Source organism: Triticum aestivum, chromosome 3D (genome assembly GCF_018294505.1).
Source record: "Triticum aestivum cultivar Chinese Spring chromosome 3D, IWGSC CS RefSeq v2.1, whole genome shotgun sequence".
NCBI lineage: Eukaryota > Viridiplantae > Streptophyta > Magnoliopsida > Poales > Poaceae > Triticum > Triticum aestivum.
In genome coordinates, this window is record NC_057802.1 from 114,899,793 (window position 1) to 114,922,815 (window position 23,023).

The window sequence follows — 23,023 nt, forward strand, 5'->3', positions numbered from 1 at the left end:
GTGCTTGAAAACCAAGGAATGCTTCTATTCCTTGTCGGTGTTCTTTTTATTCTGGTATAAGATGAACCAGCTCGTTATTTGTTTGGTGGTTGGTTTGCATACATGTTCTTTTTCTGCAGAAATATGTTGTGGTTCCTTGCAAAGTAAATATGCTGTCAGATTTACTTTTATTTTGTTCCTAATCATTTTGTTCTATAATGTGCAGATGGTGGCCTTTCATGTTTCTTCGCGAGCATCAGGACAAAGAAGTTGGAAGAAGCATAGTTCTAGCTCATGTGATAATCATGTGGTAGACTGTACACTTGTAGAGCTGTTATCCAATTGTAAACTTGATACTGATCACATTGTACGTATGTTATATGATGTAGCAGATTGCTTCTTGCTGTTACTTGAAGTATTGTGTCAGTTTTCTGTATTGGTATATTGAAATCTGAAGAACATGACCTTGATAGCAGGGTCCCACGAACCAAAACGCCACATTTGGGACCCATTTGCCAAAATTTGACAATTGGGGTGCATAAAAAAAGAAAAACAAAGGCTACAACCCAAAAATAAAAAGGCTATAATGTTGGGCCTGGCCCATGTAGCTGACCAAAACTAATAGGAAAAAATATATAAAAGGCTGAATTAATGGGCTTGGCCCACGTAGAACACCGAATTGGACCGGGCTGAATCTTACCAACGACCAATTCAATTGGTCACAATTTTGCCACGTCAGATTGCCATGTCGGATCCGACGTGGCCTGGGCAGACAACCAGTGACCAAAACAGAAGGTCATGGGTTCCACGACCTTTTGTTTTGGTCGTAAACGTCTACGACCTTATCCCGAAGAAGGTCGTGAATTTCAGTTTACGACTGCCAGCTTTTGACCATCTGTTTTTGGTCAAAAAAGGTCGCAAATGAAAAACAATGACCTTTAAGAGACCAATAGTGAGGGTCACAAGTTGACATATTTCTTGTAGTGATGAGCCGCATCTTGATCTTCCAGGATTTCAACTTGTTCTCTAGGTACTTCAAAATCATGGGTTTGGGCTACACCATCACCCTCATTCTCGACAATCAAATTGTGCAGAATAACACAACATGTCATCAGCTGCCACAAAGTTTCTGATTCCCACATCCTTCTTAGCCGCTTCCTGCATTGTTGCAAAGTGGCTCTGTTTATTGCCATGCGATTCAGATATGGTCTTCACAAACGCCGCCCACAGAGGATAGATACCATCGGAAAGGTAGTATCCCATGTTGTACTCTGGGCCGTCGATGGTGTAGTTGCACGGCTTTGATTCCCCATTGTAAAGCCTCCTGAACATCGGAGATTGTTGAAGCACGTTGATGTCGTTGTGAGAACCCGGCATTCCAGAGAAAGCATGCCAAATCCATAAGTCATGTGATGCCACCGCTTCTAGTATGATGGTGGCCTCTCTGGTGTGATCATGATGTTGGGGAACGTAGTATTTCAAAAAAATTCCTAGGATCACGCAAGATCTATCTAGGAGAAGCATAGCAACGAGCGGGGAGAGTGTGTCCACGTACCCTCGTAGACCGAAAGCGGAAGCGTTTAGTAATGCAGTTGATGTAGTCGAACGTCTTCGCGATCCAACCGATCAAGTACCGAACGCACGGCACCTCCGCGATCTGCACACGTTCAGCTCAGTGACGTCCCTCGAACTCTAGATCCAGCTGAGGCCGAGGGAAAGTTCCGTCAGCACGACAGCGTGGTGACGGCGATGATGAAGTTACCGGCGCAGGGCTTCGCCTAAGCACTACGACGATATGACCGAGGTGTAAAACTATGGAGGGGGGCACCGCACACGGCTAAAGATCAACTTGTGTGTCTATGGGGTGCCCCCACCCCCGTATATAAAGGAGGGAGAGAGGGGGAAGGAAGGAAGAGGGGGAAGGGAAGGAAAAGGGGGGCGCCGCCCCTTAGTCCAATTCGGACCCAAGGGGGGCAGCCAGCCCCTCCTGGCCCTTCCTCTCTTCCTACTAAGGACCATAGAGGCCCAATAGTTCTCTTGGGGGTTCCCGTAACCCCTTCCGGCACTTCGGTTTTATCCGAATTTCTCCAGAACACTTCTGGTGTCCGAACAACATGGTCCAATATATCAATCTTTATGTCTCGACCATTTCGAGACTCCTCGTCATGTCCGTGATCACATCCGGGACTCCGAACAACCTTCGGTACATCAAATCACATAAACTCATAATACCAATCGTCATCGAACGTTAAGCGTGCGGACCCTACGGGTTCGAGAACTATGTAGACATGATCGAGACACTTCTTCGGTCAATAACCAATAGCGGAACCTGGATGCTCATATTGGGTCCTACATATTCTACGAAGATCTTTATCGGTCAAACCGCACAACAACATACGTTGTTCCCTTTGTCCTCGGTATGTTACTTGCCCAAGATTCGATCGTCGGTATCACCATACCTAGTTCAATCTCGTTACCGGCAAGTCTCTTTACTCGTTCCGTAATGCATCATGCTGCAACTAATTCATTAGTCACATTGCTTGCAAGGCATTACCGAGAGGGCCCAGAGATACCTCTCCGACAATCGGAGTGACAAATCCTAATCTCGATCTATGCCAACTCAACAAACACCATCGGAGACACCTGTATAGCATCTTTATAATCACCTAGTTACGTTGTGACGTTTGATACCACACTAAGTGTTCCTCCGGTATTCGGGAGTTGCATAATCTCATAGTCAGAGGAACATGTATAAGTCATGATGAAAGCAATAGCAACAAACTAAACAATCATTGTGCTAAGCTAACGGATGGGTCTTGTCCATCACTGAAGGAAATATGCCCTAGAGGCAATAATAAAGTTGTTATTTATATTTCCTTATATCATGATAAATGTTTATTATTCATGCTAGAATTGTATTAACCGGAAACTTAGTACATGTGTGAATACATAGACAAACAGAGTGTCACTAGTATGCCTCTACTTGACTAGCTCGTTAATCAAATATGGTTAAGTTTCCTAGCCATAGACATGAGTTGTCATTTGATTAACGGGATCACATCATTAGAGAATGATGTGATTGACAAGACCCATCCGTTAGCTTAGCACGGTGATCGTTTAGTTTGTTGCTATTGCTTTCTTCATAACTTATACATGTTCCTATGACTATGAGATTATGCAACTCCCGAATACCGGAGGAACACTTAGTGTGCTATCAAACGTCACAACGTAACTGGGTGATTATAAAGATGCTCTACAGGTGTCTCCGATGGTGTTTGTTGAGTTGGCATAGATCAAAATTAGGATTTGTCACTCCGATTGTCGGAGAGGTATCTCTGGACCCTCTCGGTAATGCACATCACTGTAAGCCTTGCAAGCAATGTGACTAATGAGTTAGTTGCGGGATGATGCATTAGGGAACGAGTAAAGATACTTGTCGGTAACGGGATTGAACTAGGTATGATGATACCGACGATCGAATCTCGGGCAAGTAACATACCGATGACAAAGGGAACAACGTATGTTGTTATGCGGTTTGACCGATAAATATCTTCGTAGAATATGTGGGAGCCAATATGAGCATCCAGGTTCCGCTATTGGTTATTGACCGAAAATGAGTCTCGGTCATGTCTACATAGTTCTCGAACCCGTAGGGTCCGCACGCTTAATGTTCGATGACAATCGGTATTATGAGTTTATGTGTTTTGATGTACCGAAGGTAGTTTGGAGTCCTGGATGTGATCACAGACATGACGAGGAGTCTCGAAATGGTCGAGACATGAAGATTGATATATTGGAAAGTTATGTTTGGACACCGGAATGGTTTCGGATGAGTTCGGGTATTTACCGGAGTACCGGGGGGTTACCGGAACCCCCCGGGGGCTTAATGGGCCTACATGGGCTTTAGTGGAAGAGAGAGGAGGCGGCCAAGAGGTGGGGCGCGCCCCCCAAATCCCAATCCGAATTGGGGAGGGGGGCTGGCCCCCCTTTCCTTCTTCCCCTCTTCCCCTTCCTTTCTCCTCCTAGTTGGACTAGTAAAGGGGGGGAACCTACTCCTAGTAGGAGTAGGAATCCCCCCTTGGGGGCGCACCATGAGGCCGGCCGGCCCCCTCCTCCCCTCCTTTATATACGGAGGAGGGGGCATCCCATAGACACACAAGTTGATTTTAGCCGTGTGCGGTGCCCCCCTCCACAGATTTCCACCTCGGTCATATTGTCGTAGTGCTTAGGCGAAGCCCTGCGTCTGTAACTTCATCATCACCATCATCACGCTGTCGTGCTGACGGAACTCTCCCTCGGCCTCAGCTGGATCAAGAGTTGAAGGGACGTCACCGAGCTGAACGTGTGCAGATCGCGGAGGTGCCGTGCGTTTGGTACTTGATTGGTTGGATCGCGAAGACGTTCAACTACATCAACCGCGTTACTTAACGCTTCCACTTTCGGTCTACGAGGGTACGTAGATACACTCCCCCCTCTCGTTGCTATGCATCTCCTAGATAGATCTTGCGTGATCTTAGGAATTTTTTTGAAATACTGCGTTCCCCAACAATCACATCATTCTCTAATGATGTGATCCCGTTCATCAAATGACAACACATGTCTATGGCTAGGAAACATAACCATCTTTGATAAACAAGCTAGTCAAGTAGAGGCACACTAGGGACACTCTGTTTGTCTATGTATTCACACATGTACTAAGTTTTCGGTTAATACAATTCTAGCATGAATAATAAACATTTATCATGATATAAGGAAATGTAAAAAACAACTTTATTATTGCCTCTAGGGCACATTTCCTTCAGTCTCCCACTTGCACTAGAGTCAATAATCTAGATTACACAGTAATGATTCTGACACCCATGGAGTCTTGGTGCTGATCATGTTTTGCTCGTGAGAGAGGCTTAGTCAACGGGTCTGCAATATTCGGATCCGTATGTATCTTGCAAATCTCTATGTCCCCTTCTGACACTTGATGACAGATGGAATTGAAGCGTCTCTTGATGTGCTTGGTCTTCTTGTGAAATCTGGATTCCTTTGCCAAAGCAATTGCACCAGTATTGTCACAAAAGATTTTCATTGGACCCGATGCACTAGGTATGACACCTAGATCGGATATGAACTCCTTCATCCAGACTCCTTCATTTGCTGCTTCCGAAGCAGCTATGTACTCCGCTTCACACGTAGATCCCGCCACAACACTCTGTTTGGAACTGCATCAACTGATAGCTCCACCACTCAATATAAATACGTATCCGGTTTGTGACTTAGAGTCATCCGGATCAGTGTCAAAGCTTGCATCGACGTAACCATTTACAACGAGCTCTTTGTCACCTCCATAAACGAGAAACATATCCTTAGTCCTTTTCAGGTATTTCAGGAAGTTCTTGACCGCTGTCCAGTGATCCACTCCTGGATTACTTTGGTACCTCCCTACTAAACTTATAGCAAGGCACACATCAGGTCTGGTACACAACATTGCATACATGATAGAACCTATGGCTGAGGCATAGGGAATAACTTTCATTTTCTCTCTATCTTCTGCAGTGGTCGGGCATTGAGTCTCACTCAACTTCATACCTTGTAATACAGGCAAGAACCCTTTCTTTGGCTGATCCATTTTGAACTTATTCAAAATCTTATCAAGGTATGTGCTTTGTGAAAGTCCAATTAAGCGTCTTGATCTATCTCTATAGATCTTGATGCCCAATATGTAAGCAGCTTCACCGAGGTCTTTCATATAAAATCTGTTGTTCAAGTATCCTTTTATGCTATTCAGAAATTCTATATCATTTCCAATCAACAATATGTCATCCACATATAATATTAGAAATGCTATAGAGCTCCCACTCACTTTGTTGTAAATACATGCTTCTCCAAAAGTCTGTATAAAACCATATGCTTTGATCACACTATCAAAACGTTTATTCCAACTCCGAGAGGCTTGCACCAGTCCATAAATGGATCGCTGGAGCTTGCACACTTTGTTAGCACCCTTTGGATCGATAAAACCTTCTGATTGCATCATATACAATTCTTCTTCCAGAAATCCATTCAGGAATGTAGTTTTGACATCCATTTGCCAAATTTGATAATCATAAAATGCGGCAATTGCTAACATGATTCGGACATACCTAAGCATCGCTACGGGTGAGAAAGTCTCATCGTAGTCAACTCCTTGAACTTGTCGAAAACCTTTCACAACAAGTCGAGCTTTGTAGACAGTAACATTACCGTCAGCGTCAGTCTTCTTCTTGAAGATCCATTTATTATCTATGGCTTGCCGATCATCGGGCAAGTCAACCAAAGTCCACACTTTGTTCTCATACATGGATCCCATCTCAGGTTTCATGGCCTCAAGCCATTTTGCGGAATCTGGGCTCATCATCGCTTCCTCATAGTTAGTAGGTTCATCATGGTTAAGTAACATGTCGTCCAGAACCGGATTACCGTACCACTCTGGTGCGAATCTTACTCTGGTTGACGTACGAGGTTTGGTAGTAACTTGATCAGAAGCTTCATGATCATCATCATTAGCTTCCTCACTAATTGGTGTAGGAATCACTAGAACTGATTTCTGTGATGAACTACTTTCCAATGAGGGAGCAGGTACAATTACCTCATCAAGTTCTACTTTCCTCCCACTCACTTCTTTCGAGAGAAACTCCTCTAGAAAGGATGCATTCTTAGCAACAAAAATCTTGCCTTCGGATCTGTGATAGAAGGTGTACCCAACAGTTTCCTTTAGGTATCCTATGAAGACACATTTCTCCGATTTGGGTTCGAGCTTATCAGGTTGAAGCTTTTTCACATAAGCTTCGCAGCCCCAAACTTTAAGAAACAACAACTTGGGTTTCTTGCCAAACCACAGTTCATATGGTGCCGTCTCAACGAATTTAGATGGTGCCCTATTTAACGTGAATGCAGCCCTCTCTAAAGCATAACCCCAAAACGATAGCGCCAAATCAGGAAGAGACAACATAGATCACACCATATCTAATAAAGTGCGGTTACGATGTTCGGACACACCATTACGCTGTGGTGTTCTGGGTGGCGTGAGTTGTGAAACTATTCCGCATTGTTTCAAATGAAGACCAAACTCGTAACTCAAATATTCACCTCCATGATCAGATCGTAGAAACTTTATTTTCTTGTTACGATGATTTTCCACTTCACTCTGAAATTCTTTGAACTTTTCTAATGTTTCAGACTTATGTTTCATCAAGTAGATATACCCATATATGCTCAAATCATCTGTGAAGGTCAGAAAATAACGATACCCGTCGCGAGCCTCAACACTCATTGGACCGCATACATCAGTATGTATTATTTCCAACAAGTCTGTAGCTCGCTCCATTGTTCCTGAGAACGGAGTCTTAGTCATCTTGCCCATGATGCATGGTTCACAAGCATCAAGTGATTCCAAAAGCCCATCAGCATGGATTTTCTTCATGTGCTTTACACCAATATGACCTAAACGGCAGTGCCAGAAATAAGTTGCACTATCATTATTAAACTTATATCTTTTGGCTTCAACACTATGAAGATGTGTATCACTACTATCGAGATTCAATAAAAATAGACCACTCATCAAGGGTGCATGACCATAAAAGATATTACTCATATAAATAGAACAACCATTATTCTCTGATTTAAATGAATAACCATCTCGCATCAAATAAGATCCAGATATAATGTTCGTAGAATATGTAGGAACCAATAAGGGCATCCAGGTCCCTCTATTGGTTATTGACCAGAGAGGCGTCTCGGTTATGTCTACATCATTCTCGAACCCGTAGGGTCCGCACGCTTAACATTTGTTGATGATATAGTATTATAGATTTATATGAGTTATGTGAATTGGTGACTGTGACGCCCAGATAATTAAGCTACAGTAACACTCTACTAATGATGCCATGTCACCTCGATTACTGTTGCTAATCTCGCGTTAGTTCAAAAACCGATTCAAATTCAAATTCAAGATCAAGCAAACAATAAAAGTTTTTAAATATTAAAACTAAAATGTTCGGAGGGAGCCAAATAAATCCTAAGTAATAATGGTGGAGAAACCAACATTTTTAAAAGTGTTTGAATGCGCTAAAATAAATAAAACAGTGACTGAAACAATAACTTAAATACTTTTTAATTAATAAAGAATACAAGGTACTTTACTTTTGTCCCAAACTTTTTGTGAGAACAGTTGATTTTTACAAATCTAATTTAGGAGTGGGTTTCACTTTTTGTAAAACTATAAACTATTAATTCAGTAAAAGAAAACAGAAACAAGAAAATAAATAAAAGAAAAAGGAAATACAAAACAAAAAATAAAATAAAAAAGCCCCCTGCCCCACTTGGCCTTAGCCCAGCAGGCCCAGCCGGCCGGGCAGCGCCTCGGGGTCGTTCCCCCTTTCACTGCTGTAGCGACCGAGCGCCCGAGCGCGCTCCCGCCAGACCACCTCACCGGCGGCGCCGAAGATGATAAGGGCAAAGCCACGGGCTCCCCTCGTCTTCCCACCCCACATGCCCCCTCGCCCTCCCCTGAAACCCTAGCGCGCCCACAATCCCCCTCTCGTCCCCTCCCTCGCCTCTGTTCGAGATGCCCGAGCACACCCGTCGCCGTCGATTGCCGTAGCCGTGGCCACCGTCGTCCGTTCGTCGCCCCGGCAAGTCCTACAGCTCCGCCGTGGTCCTCTGCTTCCACTACACCGCTGGATCGAGCCTCGGAGCCCCTCGCATCGCCGCACTCTTCTTCTTCTCCGGCTCGGCCACCGCATCGTCCTCGTCCTTGATCTACGCCACCGGTCCTCCTCGAGCCCTCTGCCCAGACCCCACGCTCCCCCGGTGAGCCTCTGCGCCGGATGCGCCCTCCCCTGCCTCCTCTGATCGTCTCTAGCGCCCGTTCCACGCTCACTCGAACGCGCTGCCACCTAGCCTCGTCGCCGGCGTGGCCACGGTGACCATTTGGTCCCGTGCGTGCCAACGTTCCGCTTCTCGCGTCGAGTAGGCACCTCGCGTAGCTCACCTTGCGCCCCGTAACCCCGTTCCCGTACCTCGCCGCCGATGAGCTTGATGCGCTCAGCTCCGGCCACCGCAGCCTCCGCCATCGTCACAGATCGCTCCGCCGTCGTCTTGCCGTTCGAACGAGCCCGACCGCGCCCAAAATAGTGCGGTGTGGACGAATCCCGCCCGGCTCCGGCGTAGTTCCGCCGCGGAAGAGGCTCGCCGGAGCTCTCTCCGGCGCCACGCCGACGTGGCCACCTGGGGCCACCACCTGGGTCGCTGACCCGTGGGCCCCAGGGGCCCGGCCTTCCTGTTGACCCGGTCCACCATGCTGACTGGACCGGCCCATGCAACTGACAGATGGGGCCCACACCCCCCTAATTAACAAAGTTAATTAAGCTAATTTAATTAACCTAATTAGACAGTGACAGGTGGGCCCCTTCTAATTAATTAACTTAGTTTAAGTTAACCTCTGTTAGCCCTACTGTCTATGACAGATGGGACCCACTGGTCAGTTTGACTAGTCAGCGGGTCTGTTGACCTGCTGATGTCATGCTGACACTCTGCTGACGTCATATTTTCCTTTTCTGTTATTTTAAATAATTTCAGAATATGCTTTAATCTTTGAAAATTCATAGAAAATAAACCGTACCTCGGATGAAAATGTTTTCTATATGAAAGTTGCTCAGAAAAATCCAACGAATCCGAATACGTGGTCCGTTCATCTGTCACATGCCCCTAGCATGCTGAACATGGAACATTCCCCCTCTGGTCATCTGTCTGACATAGGTGCGGAACCGGGAACACCTTCCCGGTTGAATTCCCCCTTCACCTATATCCTGTAGCCATACGTTAGGTCACACCCGGCACAACATATTGCCACGTTATGCTTTGTGATGCTATGTTTGCTTTATATTTACTGTTCCTTCCCCCTCTTCTCTCCGGTAGACCCCGAGACCGATGCTCCCCCTGTGATCGACTACGTCGACGACGACCCCTCCTTGCCAGAGCAACCAGGCAAGCCCCCCCTTGATCACCAGATATCGCCTATTCTTCTCTATACTGCTTGCATTAGAGTAGTGTAGCATGCTACTACTTTCCGTTAATCCTATGCTGATGCATAGCCTGTCATTGTTGCTACAGTTGTTACCCTTACCTGCTATCCTACTGCTTAGTATAGGATGCTAGTGTTTCATCAGTGGCCCTACACTCTTGTCCGTCTGCCATGCTATACTACTGGGCCGTGATCACTTCGGGAGGTGATCACGGGTATATACTATATACTTTATATACATGACACATGTGGTGACTAAAGTCGGGTCGGCTCGTTGAGTACCCGCAAGTGATTCTGATGAGGGGGCTGAAAGGACAGGTGGCTCCATCCCGGTAGAGGTGGGCCTGGGTTCCCGACGGCCCCCGACTGTTACTTTGTGGCGGAGCGACAGGGCAGGTTGAGACCACCTAGGAGAGAGGTGGGCCTGGCCTTGGTCGGCATTCGCGGATACTTAACACGCTTAACGAGTTCTTGGTATTTGATCTGAGTCTGGTCATTTGGCCTATACGCACTAACCAACTACGCGGGAACAGTTATGGGCACTCGACGTCATGGTATCAGCCGAAGCCTTCTTGATGTTAGCGACTGAGCGGGGCGCGCCGGATTGGACTGGAACGCCTGCTAGGCTAGGTCTGCTTCCGGCCGCGTTCGCAACGTGCAGGTGTGCAATGGGCGACGGGCCCAGACCCCTGCGCCATAGGATTTAGACCGGCGTGCTGACCTCTCTGTTGTGCCTAGGTGGGGTTGCGACGTGTTGATCTTCCGAGGCCAGGCATGACCCAGGAAAGTGTTTCCGGCCAAATGGGATCGAGCGTGTTGGGTTATGTGGTGCACCCCTGCAGGGAAGTTTATCTATTCGAATAGCCGTGTCCCTCGGTAAAAGGACGACCCGGAGTTGTACCTTGACCTTATGACAACTAGAACTGGATACTTAAGAAAACACACCCTTCCAAGTGCCAGATATAACCCGGTGATCGCTCTCTAACAGGACGACGAGGAGGGGATCGCCGGGTAGGATTATGCTATGTGATGCTACTTGGAGGACTTCAATCTACTCTCTTCTACATGCTGCAAGATGGAGGCTGCCAGAAGCATAGTCTTCGACAGGATTAGCTATCCCCCCTCTTATTCTGGCATTCTGCAGTTCAGTCCACCGATGTGGCCCTTTACACATATACCCATGCATATGTAGTGTAGCTCCTTGCTTGCGAGTACTTTGGATGAGTACTCACGGTTGCTTTTCTCCCTCCTTTCCCCCTTTCCCTTCTACCTGGTTGCCGCAACCAGATGCTGGAGCCCAGGAGCCAGACGCCACCCTCGACGACGACTCCTACTACACTGGAGGTGCCTACTACTACGTGCAGCCCGCTGACGACGACCAGGAGTGGTTAGGAGGATCCCAGGCAGGAGGCCTGCGCCTCTTTCGATCTGTATCCCAGTTTGTGCTAGCCTTCTTAAGGCATACTTGTTTAACCTATGTCTGTACTCAGATATTGTTGCTTCCGCTGACTCGTCTATGATCGAGCACTTGTATTCGAGCCCTCGAGGCCCCTGGCTTGTATTATGATGCTTGTATGACTTATTTTTATTTTTAGAGTTGTGTTGTGATATCTTTCCGTGAGTCCCTGATCTTGATCGTACACGTTGCGTGTATGATTAGTGTACGATTAAATCGGGGGCGTCACAGTGACCGAATGTTGTTCGGTGTTCCGGATGAGATCACGGGCATGACGAGGAGCTCCGAAATGGTCCGGAGGTAAATATTGATATATAGGACGATGCTATTTGGTCACCGGAAAGGTTTAGGAGTATGCTGGGTATTCATCGGATCACAAGAAGGGGTTCCGGGAGGCCCCGGGAGGTATATGAGCCTAATGGGCCAAGTGGAGGAACACACCAGCCCACAAGGGGCTGGCACACCCTCTCCCTGGCCGCTTGCCCTATAGAGAAGGAAAGGGGGGAGGGCTAGCCCCTCCTGCCTTCCCCTCCTCATGGGAGATAGGAAAGGGGGGGGCACCCCTCATGCCTTCCCCCCGTGTGCCTTAGAAGGGGGGGGGGGGCTAGGGTAGGGGCCAAGGGTGGCTGCCGGCCCCCTTGGGAGTGCCCTAGGCTGCCTCCCCTCCTCCCCACCTATATATATGTGTGGAGGAAGAGGGGCACAACACACCACGATCCCCAAGCCATGTGCGGCGCCCCTCTCCCTCTAGTTCATCTTCGGTCATATTTTCGTAGTGCTCGGCGAAGCCCTGCGGAGATAGTTGCATCACCACCGTCACCACGCCGTCGTGCTACCGGAACTTGATAAGCACATTTCATATATATAATTTTGGCACACAAACACATCATTTATTGTGATCCGACGATCCATTCTTGCTGTGAACTATGATATATTTGAATGAAAATCATATAAAAGATCATTTACTCGTCATTTGATTATTTTGCAGAAAAGTGCGCAAAGGCACTATAAACTTCAAGATTCGGACAAATTGGTTATTGAGAAGAGAGAAGGGCAGGAAAGAAGTGAAGAAAGAGACTTGAGCGAGAAGAATTGAAGTAATCAAGGAGCCAAGCTATAGATGGCAGGACGAACTTGGGAAGAAAGAAGAGAAGTAGCAGGGCCAAATCGTAAAGTGGCAGAACAGAGGAGGGGATCAAAATCCCTAGCGCAGCCTCAATTCCCCTCGGGCCTGGCATCTCTCTCTTTCCCTCACCCTCCTTCTCCACCTCCGGCCGCCGCCACGGCCAGGCCGGCGTGGTGGTGCGCCACCCGCCTCCCGCCTCATCACCCATCTCCATCCACCACTCCGCGACCCATCCATCCATCAGCGCCACCAGCTCCACCACCACACCACCGAACGCCGCCGCGCCTACAGCCATCTCCCTACTGCCGCTGCTCTCCAACCTTCTTCCCCAATCTTGTTGCTGCTCCTAACCTTCTCCAATCCCCGACGCTGCTGCTCTTCTTCTTCTCCTGCGCCCTCTGCCTGCTGCTCACATCCGTTGCTCGCTGCTTCTCTTCTTCTTCCGTTACCTCTGCTGCTGCTCTTCTTCCCCATCGCCAATCTGCTGCTGCTTCTTCTCCTTCTCCTTCTCCTGCGCCCTTCTGCTTGCTTCCTCTCCTGCTGCTGCTACTCCCTTTCTCCACATCTCTGCTGCTCCCTTTCCCTTCCTGCTGCTGCTCTCTTATCTCCACTTCCTCTGCTTCTTTGCTTCTTTTCTGAACCATAAAACTGCTGCTGCTTCTCTTCTCACGCCCCCTACTGCTGCCCCTTTCCCAACCTTGCTGTTGCCCTCTCTCTCTCTCTCTCTCTCTCTCTCTCTCTCTCTCTCTCTCTCTCTCTCTCTCTCTCTCTCTCTCTCTCTCTCAAATTTCTGTAACCTTCAGAAGTGTAATAATTAGTACTATGTAATGTTCAGTTTTGATAAGTGTAATATCCTACTGTTTGGTTCAGTTTCGAAGTTTAATATAAATGCTTGATTAGTATGTCCTGACTAGTTGATACCTTATCACTTTGAGAAGTATTTGACCTGTCATACTCTGTTTAGTGAAATACTAATCTTCATATGTGTTTGGTGTCTTGTGATATATACATATGTGTGTGTTTGTGATGTGATACATTTATTCTGTCCTACAAGCTTGTTTCTTCCCTCTGTTCATGTTGATAGATATATGTGTGTCCTTGTCATGTTATGTTCATGTCCTTTCACTTCTCTTGTCATTGATGTATGCTCGTATTAGTATTTTAACTTCTCAAGCATTACGAAAATACCAAAAAGACAATGAGTAAAAATCTGAATCTCCCTATGCTCTTCGCATTTTCTTTGTCCACGATCTTTGGGAACGACCTGGTTAGTTTAGGTTTTATTTTCTGCATTCGTCTCTTAAAATTGTGTTACCTAGATTTAGCCGAGCATAGTCGTCGTCGCCTAGTCCCTGTGGGGAACACGACACTCGCAGTTTGGGCGTAAAAACCCCACTGTACTTTCAATCGACCAGAACTCATCTACTACATCGCCCGTATTGTTGGATCAAAAAGGCGAGGACATCATCGAGCTGAACGTGTGCTGAATGCGGAGGTGCTGTACGTTCTACATCGGGCGGATCGTGAAGGTGTACGACTACATCAACCACATTGATAAACGCTTCCGCTTAACGGCCTATGAGGGTACATAGACACACTCTTCCCTCTCGTTGCTATGCATCTCCATGGATATAGATCTTGCGTGTGCGTAGATTTTTTTGTTTTCCATGCAAAGTTACCCAACAGCAGTACCAAGTGCAAGCATCCTCAGAAAAGTCGTGCACTTCTGCTTGGCCGAGAAAGAGAGTTGGCCACAACAATACCTTGTGAGCTTGAAGTAGTCATCGTGTGCCTCCATTCCCTCCACAATGCGCAAAAACAATGGTTTCCGCATGCGAATACAGCGACGAAACCATGGATCATCTGGAAAAGTAGGTTTGGGAGCAAAGTAGTCCTTGTGCAGTAGCTTTGCTCGGGATGCCCTGTCCCGATTGATCAATCTTCTCCCTTTGATTGAGCCCTTGAAGTTGAGAATATGTTCCATTTGCAAATCCATTTCCTCTGCATGCTCATGTCCACTTCTTCGTTCGAATCCGACGAATCGAAGAACTCATCTCAAATCATTTGGTCAAGCTTCATCGGTCCATACTACTCATCCGATGAAGCATCAGAATCCATCATTTTCCCTAACAAAACCACAAAAAAAAATCCGGTCGAACAATGTGTCGAACACATCAAGCGCAAGGCGGAGCCAGAAAGTTGCCGGACGTACCACGGTGGCGTCTGGGCCGGTGACGATGTCCCCCGCGGCGACGACGAGAGGGCTCTTCCGGAGCTGGCGGCGGAGAGCCTGGGAACGGCTGCGGAGCGGGTGAGGGAGTCCCGGACTAAGGGGTCCTCGGACATCCGGGCTATGTGACGTGGACCGGACTGATGGGCCATGAAGATACAAGATAGAAGACTTCCTCCTGTGTCCGGATGGTACTCTCCTTTGCGTGGATGGCAAGCTTGGCGTTCGGATATGAAGATTCCTTCCTCTGTAAACCGACTCTACAACCCTAGGCCCTTTCGGTGTCTATATAAACCGGAGGGTTTAGTCCGTAGAGATAATCATAATCATACAGGCTAGACTTCTAGGGTTTAGCCATTACGATCTCGTGGTAGATCAACTCATGTAATCCTCATATTCATCAAGATCAATCAAGCAGGAAGTAGGGTATTACCTCCATCAAGAGGGCCCGAACCTGGGTAAACATCGTGTCCCCCGTCTCCTGTTACCATCAACCTTAGACGCACAGTTCGGGACCCCCTACCCGAGATCCGCCGGTTTTGACACCGACATTGGTGCTTTCATTGAGAGTTCCGCTGTGTCGTCATCAGAAGGTTCGATGGCTCCGTCAATCATCTACAACGATGCTGCCCAGAGGGAGGTTTTTCTCCCCGGTCAGATCTTCGTATTCGGCAGCTTTGCACTGCGGGCCAACTATCTTGGCCATCTAGAGCAGATCGACAGCTACGCCCCAGGACACCAAATTAGCTTTGGAAATCTGGACTATGTCGCTGATATCCGAGGAGACTTGATTTTCCAAGGGTTCACGACCCCAACTCCGCTCTGGCCTTAGATCCGGAGCGCATTGCCAGGTCTGAAGACGGGATTCCTGAGCCCGCCGGACTATCTGCGGCCACTAAGCCCAGTACGGGAGAACCGGAGGAAGTAGTGTTGTTGGCAACCATCAGGATGCCGGACTCTGGCTTCGAACCCTTGTAGTCAGCATCGTGTGAGCTCGGCCAAGAAGTCTCCTTCCCGCTGTACTCCACGGACTCTCTTCTCCCCGGCCAAACCTCGCCTTTAAGTGAGGCTCTGGACTTGATGCGATCCCTCGTCTTTACAGAGGAGTAACGTCCGAACTACGCCCAGCTCGGACTAGGGGCTGAGAGCAGGTAATTTCACGTCCCACCTGAAGGAAAGATGCCCTAGAGGCAATAATAAAGCTATTATTTATTTCCTCATTTCATGATAAATGTTAATTATTCATGCTAGAATTGTATTAACCGGAAACATAATACGTGTGTGAATACATAGACAAACTTAGTGTCACTACTATGCCTCTACTTGACTAGCTCGTTAATCAAAGATGGTTAAGTTTCCTAACCATAGACGTGAGTTGTCATTTGATTAATGGGATCACATCATTAGGAGAATGATGTGATTAACGGGAATACATGTTCCTATGACTATGAGATTATGCAACTCCCGAATACCGGAGGAACATTTTGTGTGCTACCAAACGTCACAACAGAACTAGGTGATTATAAAGGTGCTCTACAGATGTCTCCGATGGTGTTTGTTGAGTTGGCATAGATCGAGATTAGGATTTGTCACTTCGATTGTCGGAGAGGTATCTCTGGGCCCTCTCGGTAATGCACATCACAATAAGCCTTGCAAGCAATGTGACTAATGAGTTAGTTGCGGGATGATGCATTACATAACGAGTAAAGAAACTTGCCAGTAACGAGATTGAGCTAGGTATCGAGATACCGACGATCGAATCTCGGGCAAGTAACATACCGATGACAAAGGGAACAACGTATGTTGTTATGCGGTTTGACCGATAAAGATCTTCGTAGAATATGTGGGAGCCAATATGAGCATCCAGATTCTGCTATTGGTTATTGACCGTAGACGTGTCTCGGTCATGTCTACATAGTTCTCGAACCCGTAGGGCCCGCACGCTTAAAGTTCGGTGACGATCGGTATTATGAGTTTTTGTGTTTTGATGCACCGAAGGTAGTTCGGAGTCCCGGATATGATCACGGGCATGACGAGGAGTCTTGAAATGGTCGAGATGTAAAGATCGATATATTGGATGACTATATTTGGACACCGGAAGTGTTCCGGGTGGTTTCGGAGAAAACCGGAGTGTCGGAGGGTTACCGGAACCCCCTGGGAGAAATAGTGGGCCTTATAGGGCTGGCCTAGGGCAGGACGCGCGCCCCTCCCCCTCTGGTCCGAATTGGACTAGGAGAGGGGGGGGGCGCCCCCTTTCCTTCTCCCTCTCCCCCTTCCTTTCCCCCTCCTAGTAGGAGTAGGAAAGAGGGGAGTCCTACTCCTACTAGGAGGAGGACTCCTCCTCCTGGCGCACCTACAGGGGCCGGCCGGGCTCCCCCTTGCTCCTTTATATAGAGGGGCAGGGGGGCACCTCTAGACACACAAGTTGGTCTGTTGATCTCTCCCAGCCGTGTGCGGTGCCCCCCTCCACCATAACCCACCTCGATCATATCGCAGCGGTGCTTAGGCGAAGCCCTGCGTCAGTAGCATCATCATCACCGTCATCACGCCGTCGTGCTGACGAAACTCTCCGGTGAAGCTTTGCTAGATCGAAGCTCGCGGGACGTCATCGAGTGGAACGTGTGCTGAACTCGGAGGTGCAGTGCGTTCGGTACTTGGATCGGTCGGATCGTGAAGACGTACGACTACATCAACTGCGTTGTGCAAACGCTTCTGCTTTCGGTCTACGAGGGTACATGGACACACTCTCCCCTCTCGGTGCTATGCATCACCATGATCCTGTGTGTGCGTAGGAATTTTTTTTGAATTTACTACGTTCCCCAACAGTGGCATCCGAGCCTGGTTTATGCGTAGATGTAATATGCACGAGTAGAACACAAGTGAGCTGTGGGCGATACAAGTCATACTGCTTACCAGCATGTTATACTTTGGTTCGGCGGTATTGTTGGATGAAGCGGCCCGGACCGACATTACGCGTACGCTTACGTGAGACTGGTTCTACCGACGTGCTTTGCACATAGTTGGCTGGCGGGTGTCAGTTTCTCCAACTTTAGTTGAACCGAGTGTGGCTACGCCTGGTCCTTGAGAAGGTTAAGACAACACTAACTTGACGAACTATCGTTCTGGTTTTGATGCGTAGGTAAGAACGGTTCTTGCTCAGCCCGTAGCAGCCACGTAAAACTTGCAACAACAAAGTAGAGGGCGTCTAACTTGTTTTTGCAGGGCATGTTGTGATGTGATATGGTCAAGACATGATGCTATATTTATTGTATGAGATGATCATGTTTTGTAATTAAGTTATCGGCAACTGGCAGGAGCCATATGGTTGTCGCTTTATTGTATGCAATGCAATCGCCCTGTAATTGCTTTACTTTATCACTAAGCGGTAGCGATAGTCGTAGAAGCAATAGTTGGCGAGACAACAACGATGCTACGATGGAGATCAAGGTGTCGCGCCGGTGACGATGGTGATCATGACAGTGCTTTGGAGATGGAGATCAAAGGCACAAGATGATGATGGCCATATCATATCACTTATATTGATTGCATGTGATGTTTATCCTTTATGCATCTTATTCTGCTTTGTTTGACGGTAGCATTATAAGATGATCTCTCACTAAATTTCAAGGTAAAAGTGTTCTCCCTGAGTATGCACCGTTGCCAAAGTTCGTCGTGCCGAGACACCACGTGATGATCGGGTGTGATAAGCTCAACGTTCATCTCAAACGGGTGTAAGACAGTTTTACACACGCAGAATACTCGGGTTAAACTTGACGAGCCTAGCATATGCAGATATGTCCTCGGAACACTGAGACCGAAAAGTCGAGCGTGAATCATATAATAGATATGATCAACATAGTGATGTTCACCATTGAAAACTACTCCATTTCACGTGATGATCGGTTATGGTTTAGTTGATATGGATCACGTAATCACTTAGATGATTATAGGGATGTCTATCTAAGTGGGAGTTCTTAAATAATATGATTAATTGAACTTAAATTTATCATGAACTTAGTACCTCATAGTATTTTGCTTGTCTATGTTGTTGTAGATAGATGGCCCGTGCTGTTGTTTCGTTGAATTTTATTGCGTTCCTTGAGAAACCAAAGTTGAAAGATGATGGTAGCAATTACACAGAGTGGGTCCGTAACTTGAGGATTATCTTCATTGCTGCACAGAAGAATTACATCCTGGAAGCACCGCTGGGTGCTAGGCCTGCTGTAGATGCAACTGACGACGTTAAGAACGTTTGGCAGAGCAAAGCTGATGACTACTCGATAGTTCGGTGTGCCATGCTTTACGGCTTAGAACCGGGGCTTCAACGACGTTTTGAACGTCATGGAGCTTATGAGATGTTCCAGGAGTTGAAGCTAATATTTCAAGCAAATGCCTGGATTGAGAGATATGAAGTCTCCAATAAGTTCTACAGCTGCAAGATGGAGGAGAATAGTTCTGTCAGTGAACATATACTCAAAATGTCTGGGTATAACAATCACTTGATTCAACTGGGAGTTAATCTTCCGGATGATAGTGTCATTGACAGAATTCTTCAATCACTGCCACCAAGCTACAAGAGCTTCGTGATGAACTATAATATGCAAGGGATGGATAAGATAATTCCCGAGCTCTTCGCAATGCTAAAGGCTGCGGAGGTAGAAATCAAGAAGGAGCATCAAGTGTTGATGGTCAACAAGACCACCAGTTTTAAGAAAAAGGGTAAAGGGAAGAAGAAGGGGAACTTCAAGAAGAACAACAAACAAGTTGCTGCTCCAGAGAAGAAACCCAAGTCTGGACCTAAGCCTGAGACTGAGTGCTTCTACTGCACACAGACTGGTCACTGGAAGCGGAACTGCCCCAAGTATTTGGCGGATAAGAAGGATGTCAAGGTGAACAAAGGTATATGTGATATACATGTTATTGATGTGTACCTTACTAGAGCTTGCAGTAGCACCTGGGTATTTGATACTAGTTCTGTTGCTAATATTTGCAACTCCAAACAGGGACTACGGATTAAGCGAAGACTGGCTAAGGACGAGGTGACGATGCGCGTGGGAAATGGTTCCAAAGTCGATGTGATCGCCGTCGGCATGCTATCTCTACATCTACCTTCGGGATTAGTTTTAGACCTAAATAATTGTTATTTGGTGCCAGCGTTAAGCATGAACATTATATCTGGATCTTGTTTGATGCGAGACGGTTATTCATTTAAATCTGAGAATAATGGTTGTTCTATTTGAAGGAAATATGCCCTAGAGGCAATAATAAAGTATTATATATTTCCTTATATCATGATAAATGTTTATTATTCATGCTAGAATTGTATTAACCGGAAACATAATACATGTGTGAATACATAGACAAACAGAGTGTCACTAGTATGCCTCTACTTGACTAGCTCGTTAATCAAAGATGGTTATGTTTCCTAGCCATAGACATGAGTTGTCATTTGATTAACGGGATCACCTCATTAGGAGAATGACGTGATTGACATGACCCATTATGTTAGCTTAGCACCCGATCGTTTAGTATGTTGCTATTGCTTTCTTCATGACTTATACATGTTCCTATGACTATGAGATTATGCAACTCCCGTTTACCGGAGGAACACTTTGTGTGCTACCAAACGTCACAACGTAAATGGGTGATTATAAAGGTGCTTTACAGGTGTCTCCAAAGGTACTTGTTGGGTTGGCGTATTTCGAGATTAGGATTTGTCACTCCAATTGTCGGAGAGGTATCTCTGGGCCCACTCGGTAATGCACATCACTATAAGCCTTGCAAGCATTGTGACTAATGAGTTAGTTGCGGGATGATGTATTACGGAACGAGTAAAGAGACTTGCCGGTAACGAGATTGAACTAGGTATCGAGATACCGACGATCAAATCTCGGGCAAGCAACATACCGGTGACAAAGGGAACAACGTATGTTGTTATGCGGTCTGACCGATAAAGATCTTCGTAGAATATGTGGGAGCCAATATGGGCATCCAGGTCCCGCTATTGGTTATTGACCGGAGACGTGTCTCGGTCATGTCTACATAGTTCTCGAACCCGTAGGGTCCGCACGCTTAACGTTACGATGACAGTTTTATTGAGTTTTGATGTATCGAAGGAGTTCGGAGTCTCAGATGAGATCGGGGATATGACGAGGAGTCTCGAAATGGTCGAGACGTAAAAATCGATATATTGGACGACTATATTCGGACTTCGGAAAGGTTCCGAGTGATTCGGGTATTTTTCGGAGTACCGGAGAGTTACGGGAATTCGTATTGGGCCTTAATGGGCCATACGGGAAAGGAGAGAAAGGCCTCAAAAGGTGGCCGCACCCCTCCCCATGGCCTGGTCCGAATTGGACTAGGGAAGGGGGGCGCACCCTTCCTTCTTTCTCCCTCCCCCTTCCCTTCTCCTACTCCCACAAGGAAAGGAGGAGTCCTACTCCCGGTGGGAGTAGGACTCCCCCCTATGGCGCGCCTCTCCTCTTGGCCGGCTGCCTCCCCCTTGCTCCTTTATATACGGGGGCATCCCAGAGACACAACAATTGATCCTTGAGATCTCTTAGCCGTGTGCGGTGCCCCCCTCCACCATATTACACCTCGATAATACCGTTGCGGAGCTTAGGCGAAGCCCTGCGTCGGTGGAATATCATCATCGTCACCACGCCGTCGTGCTGACGAAACTCTCCCTCAACACTCGGCTGGATCGGAGTTCGAGGGACGTCATCGAGCTGAATGTGTGTAGAACTCGGAGGTGCCGTACATTCGGTACTTGATCGGTCGGATCGTGAAGACGTACGACTACATCAACCGCGTTGTGATAACGCTTCCGCTGTCGGTCTACGAGGGTACGTGGACAACACTCTCCTCTCTCGTTGCTATGCATCACCATGATCTTGCGTGTGCGTAGGAATTTTTTTGAAATTACTACGTTCCCCAATACTATTTATATGAGTAATATATTTTATGGTCATGCACCCTTGAAGAGTGGTCTATTTGTGATGAATCTCGATAGTAGTGATACACATATTCATAATATTGAAGCCAAAAGATGCAGAATTGATAATGATAGTGCAACTTATTTGTGGTACTGCCGTTTGGGTCATATTGGTGTAAAGCGCATGAAGAAACTCCATACTGATTGACTGTTGGAATCACTTGGTACTTGCGAACCATGTCTCATGGGCAAGATGACTAAAACGCCGTTCTCCGGAACAATGGAGCGAGCAACAGATTTGTTGGATATCATACATACTGATGTATGTGGTCCAATGAATATTGAGGCTCGCGGCGGGTATCGTTATTTTCTCACCTTCACAGATGATTTGAGTAGATATGGGTATATCTACTTAATGAAACATAAGTCTGAAACATTTGAAAAGTTCAAAGAATTTTAGAGTGAAGTGGAAAATCATCATAACAAGAAAATAAAATTTCTACGATCTGATCGTGGAGGAGAATATTTGAGTTACGAGTTTGGTCTACATTTGAAACAATGCGGGATAGTTTCGCAACTCACGCCACCCGGAACACCACAACGTAATGGTGTGTCCGAACGTCGTAATCGTACTTTACTAGATATGGTGCGATCTATGATGTCTCTTACTGATTTACCACTATCGTTTTGGGGTTATACTTTAGAGACGGCTGCATTCACGTTAAATAGGGCACCATCGAAATCCGTTGAGATGACGCCTTATGAACTGTGGTTTGGCAAGAAACCAAAGTTGTCGTTTCTTAAAGTTTGGGGTTGCGATGCTTATGTGAAAAAGCTTCAACCTGATAAGCTCGAACCTAAATCGGAGAAATGTGTCTTCATAGGATACCCAAAGGAAACTGTTGGGTAGACCTTCTATCACAGATCCGAAGGCAAGACATTCGTTGCTAAGAATGGATCCTTTCTAGAGAAGGAGTTTCTCTCGAAAGAAGTGAGTGGGAGGAAAGTAGAACTTGATGAGGTAACTGTACCTGCTCCCTTATTGGAAAGTAGTTCATCACAGAAATCTGTTCATGTGACTCCTACACCAATTAGTGAGGAAGCTAATGATGATGATCATGTAACTTCAGATCAAGTTACTACTGAACCTCGTACGTCAACCAGAGTAAGATCCGCACCAGAGTGGTACGGTAATCCTGTTCTGGAGGTCATGTTACTTGACCATGATGAACCTACGAACTATGAGG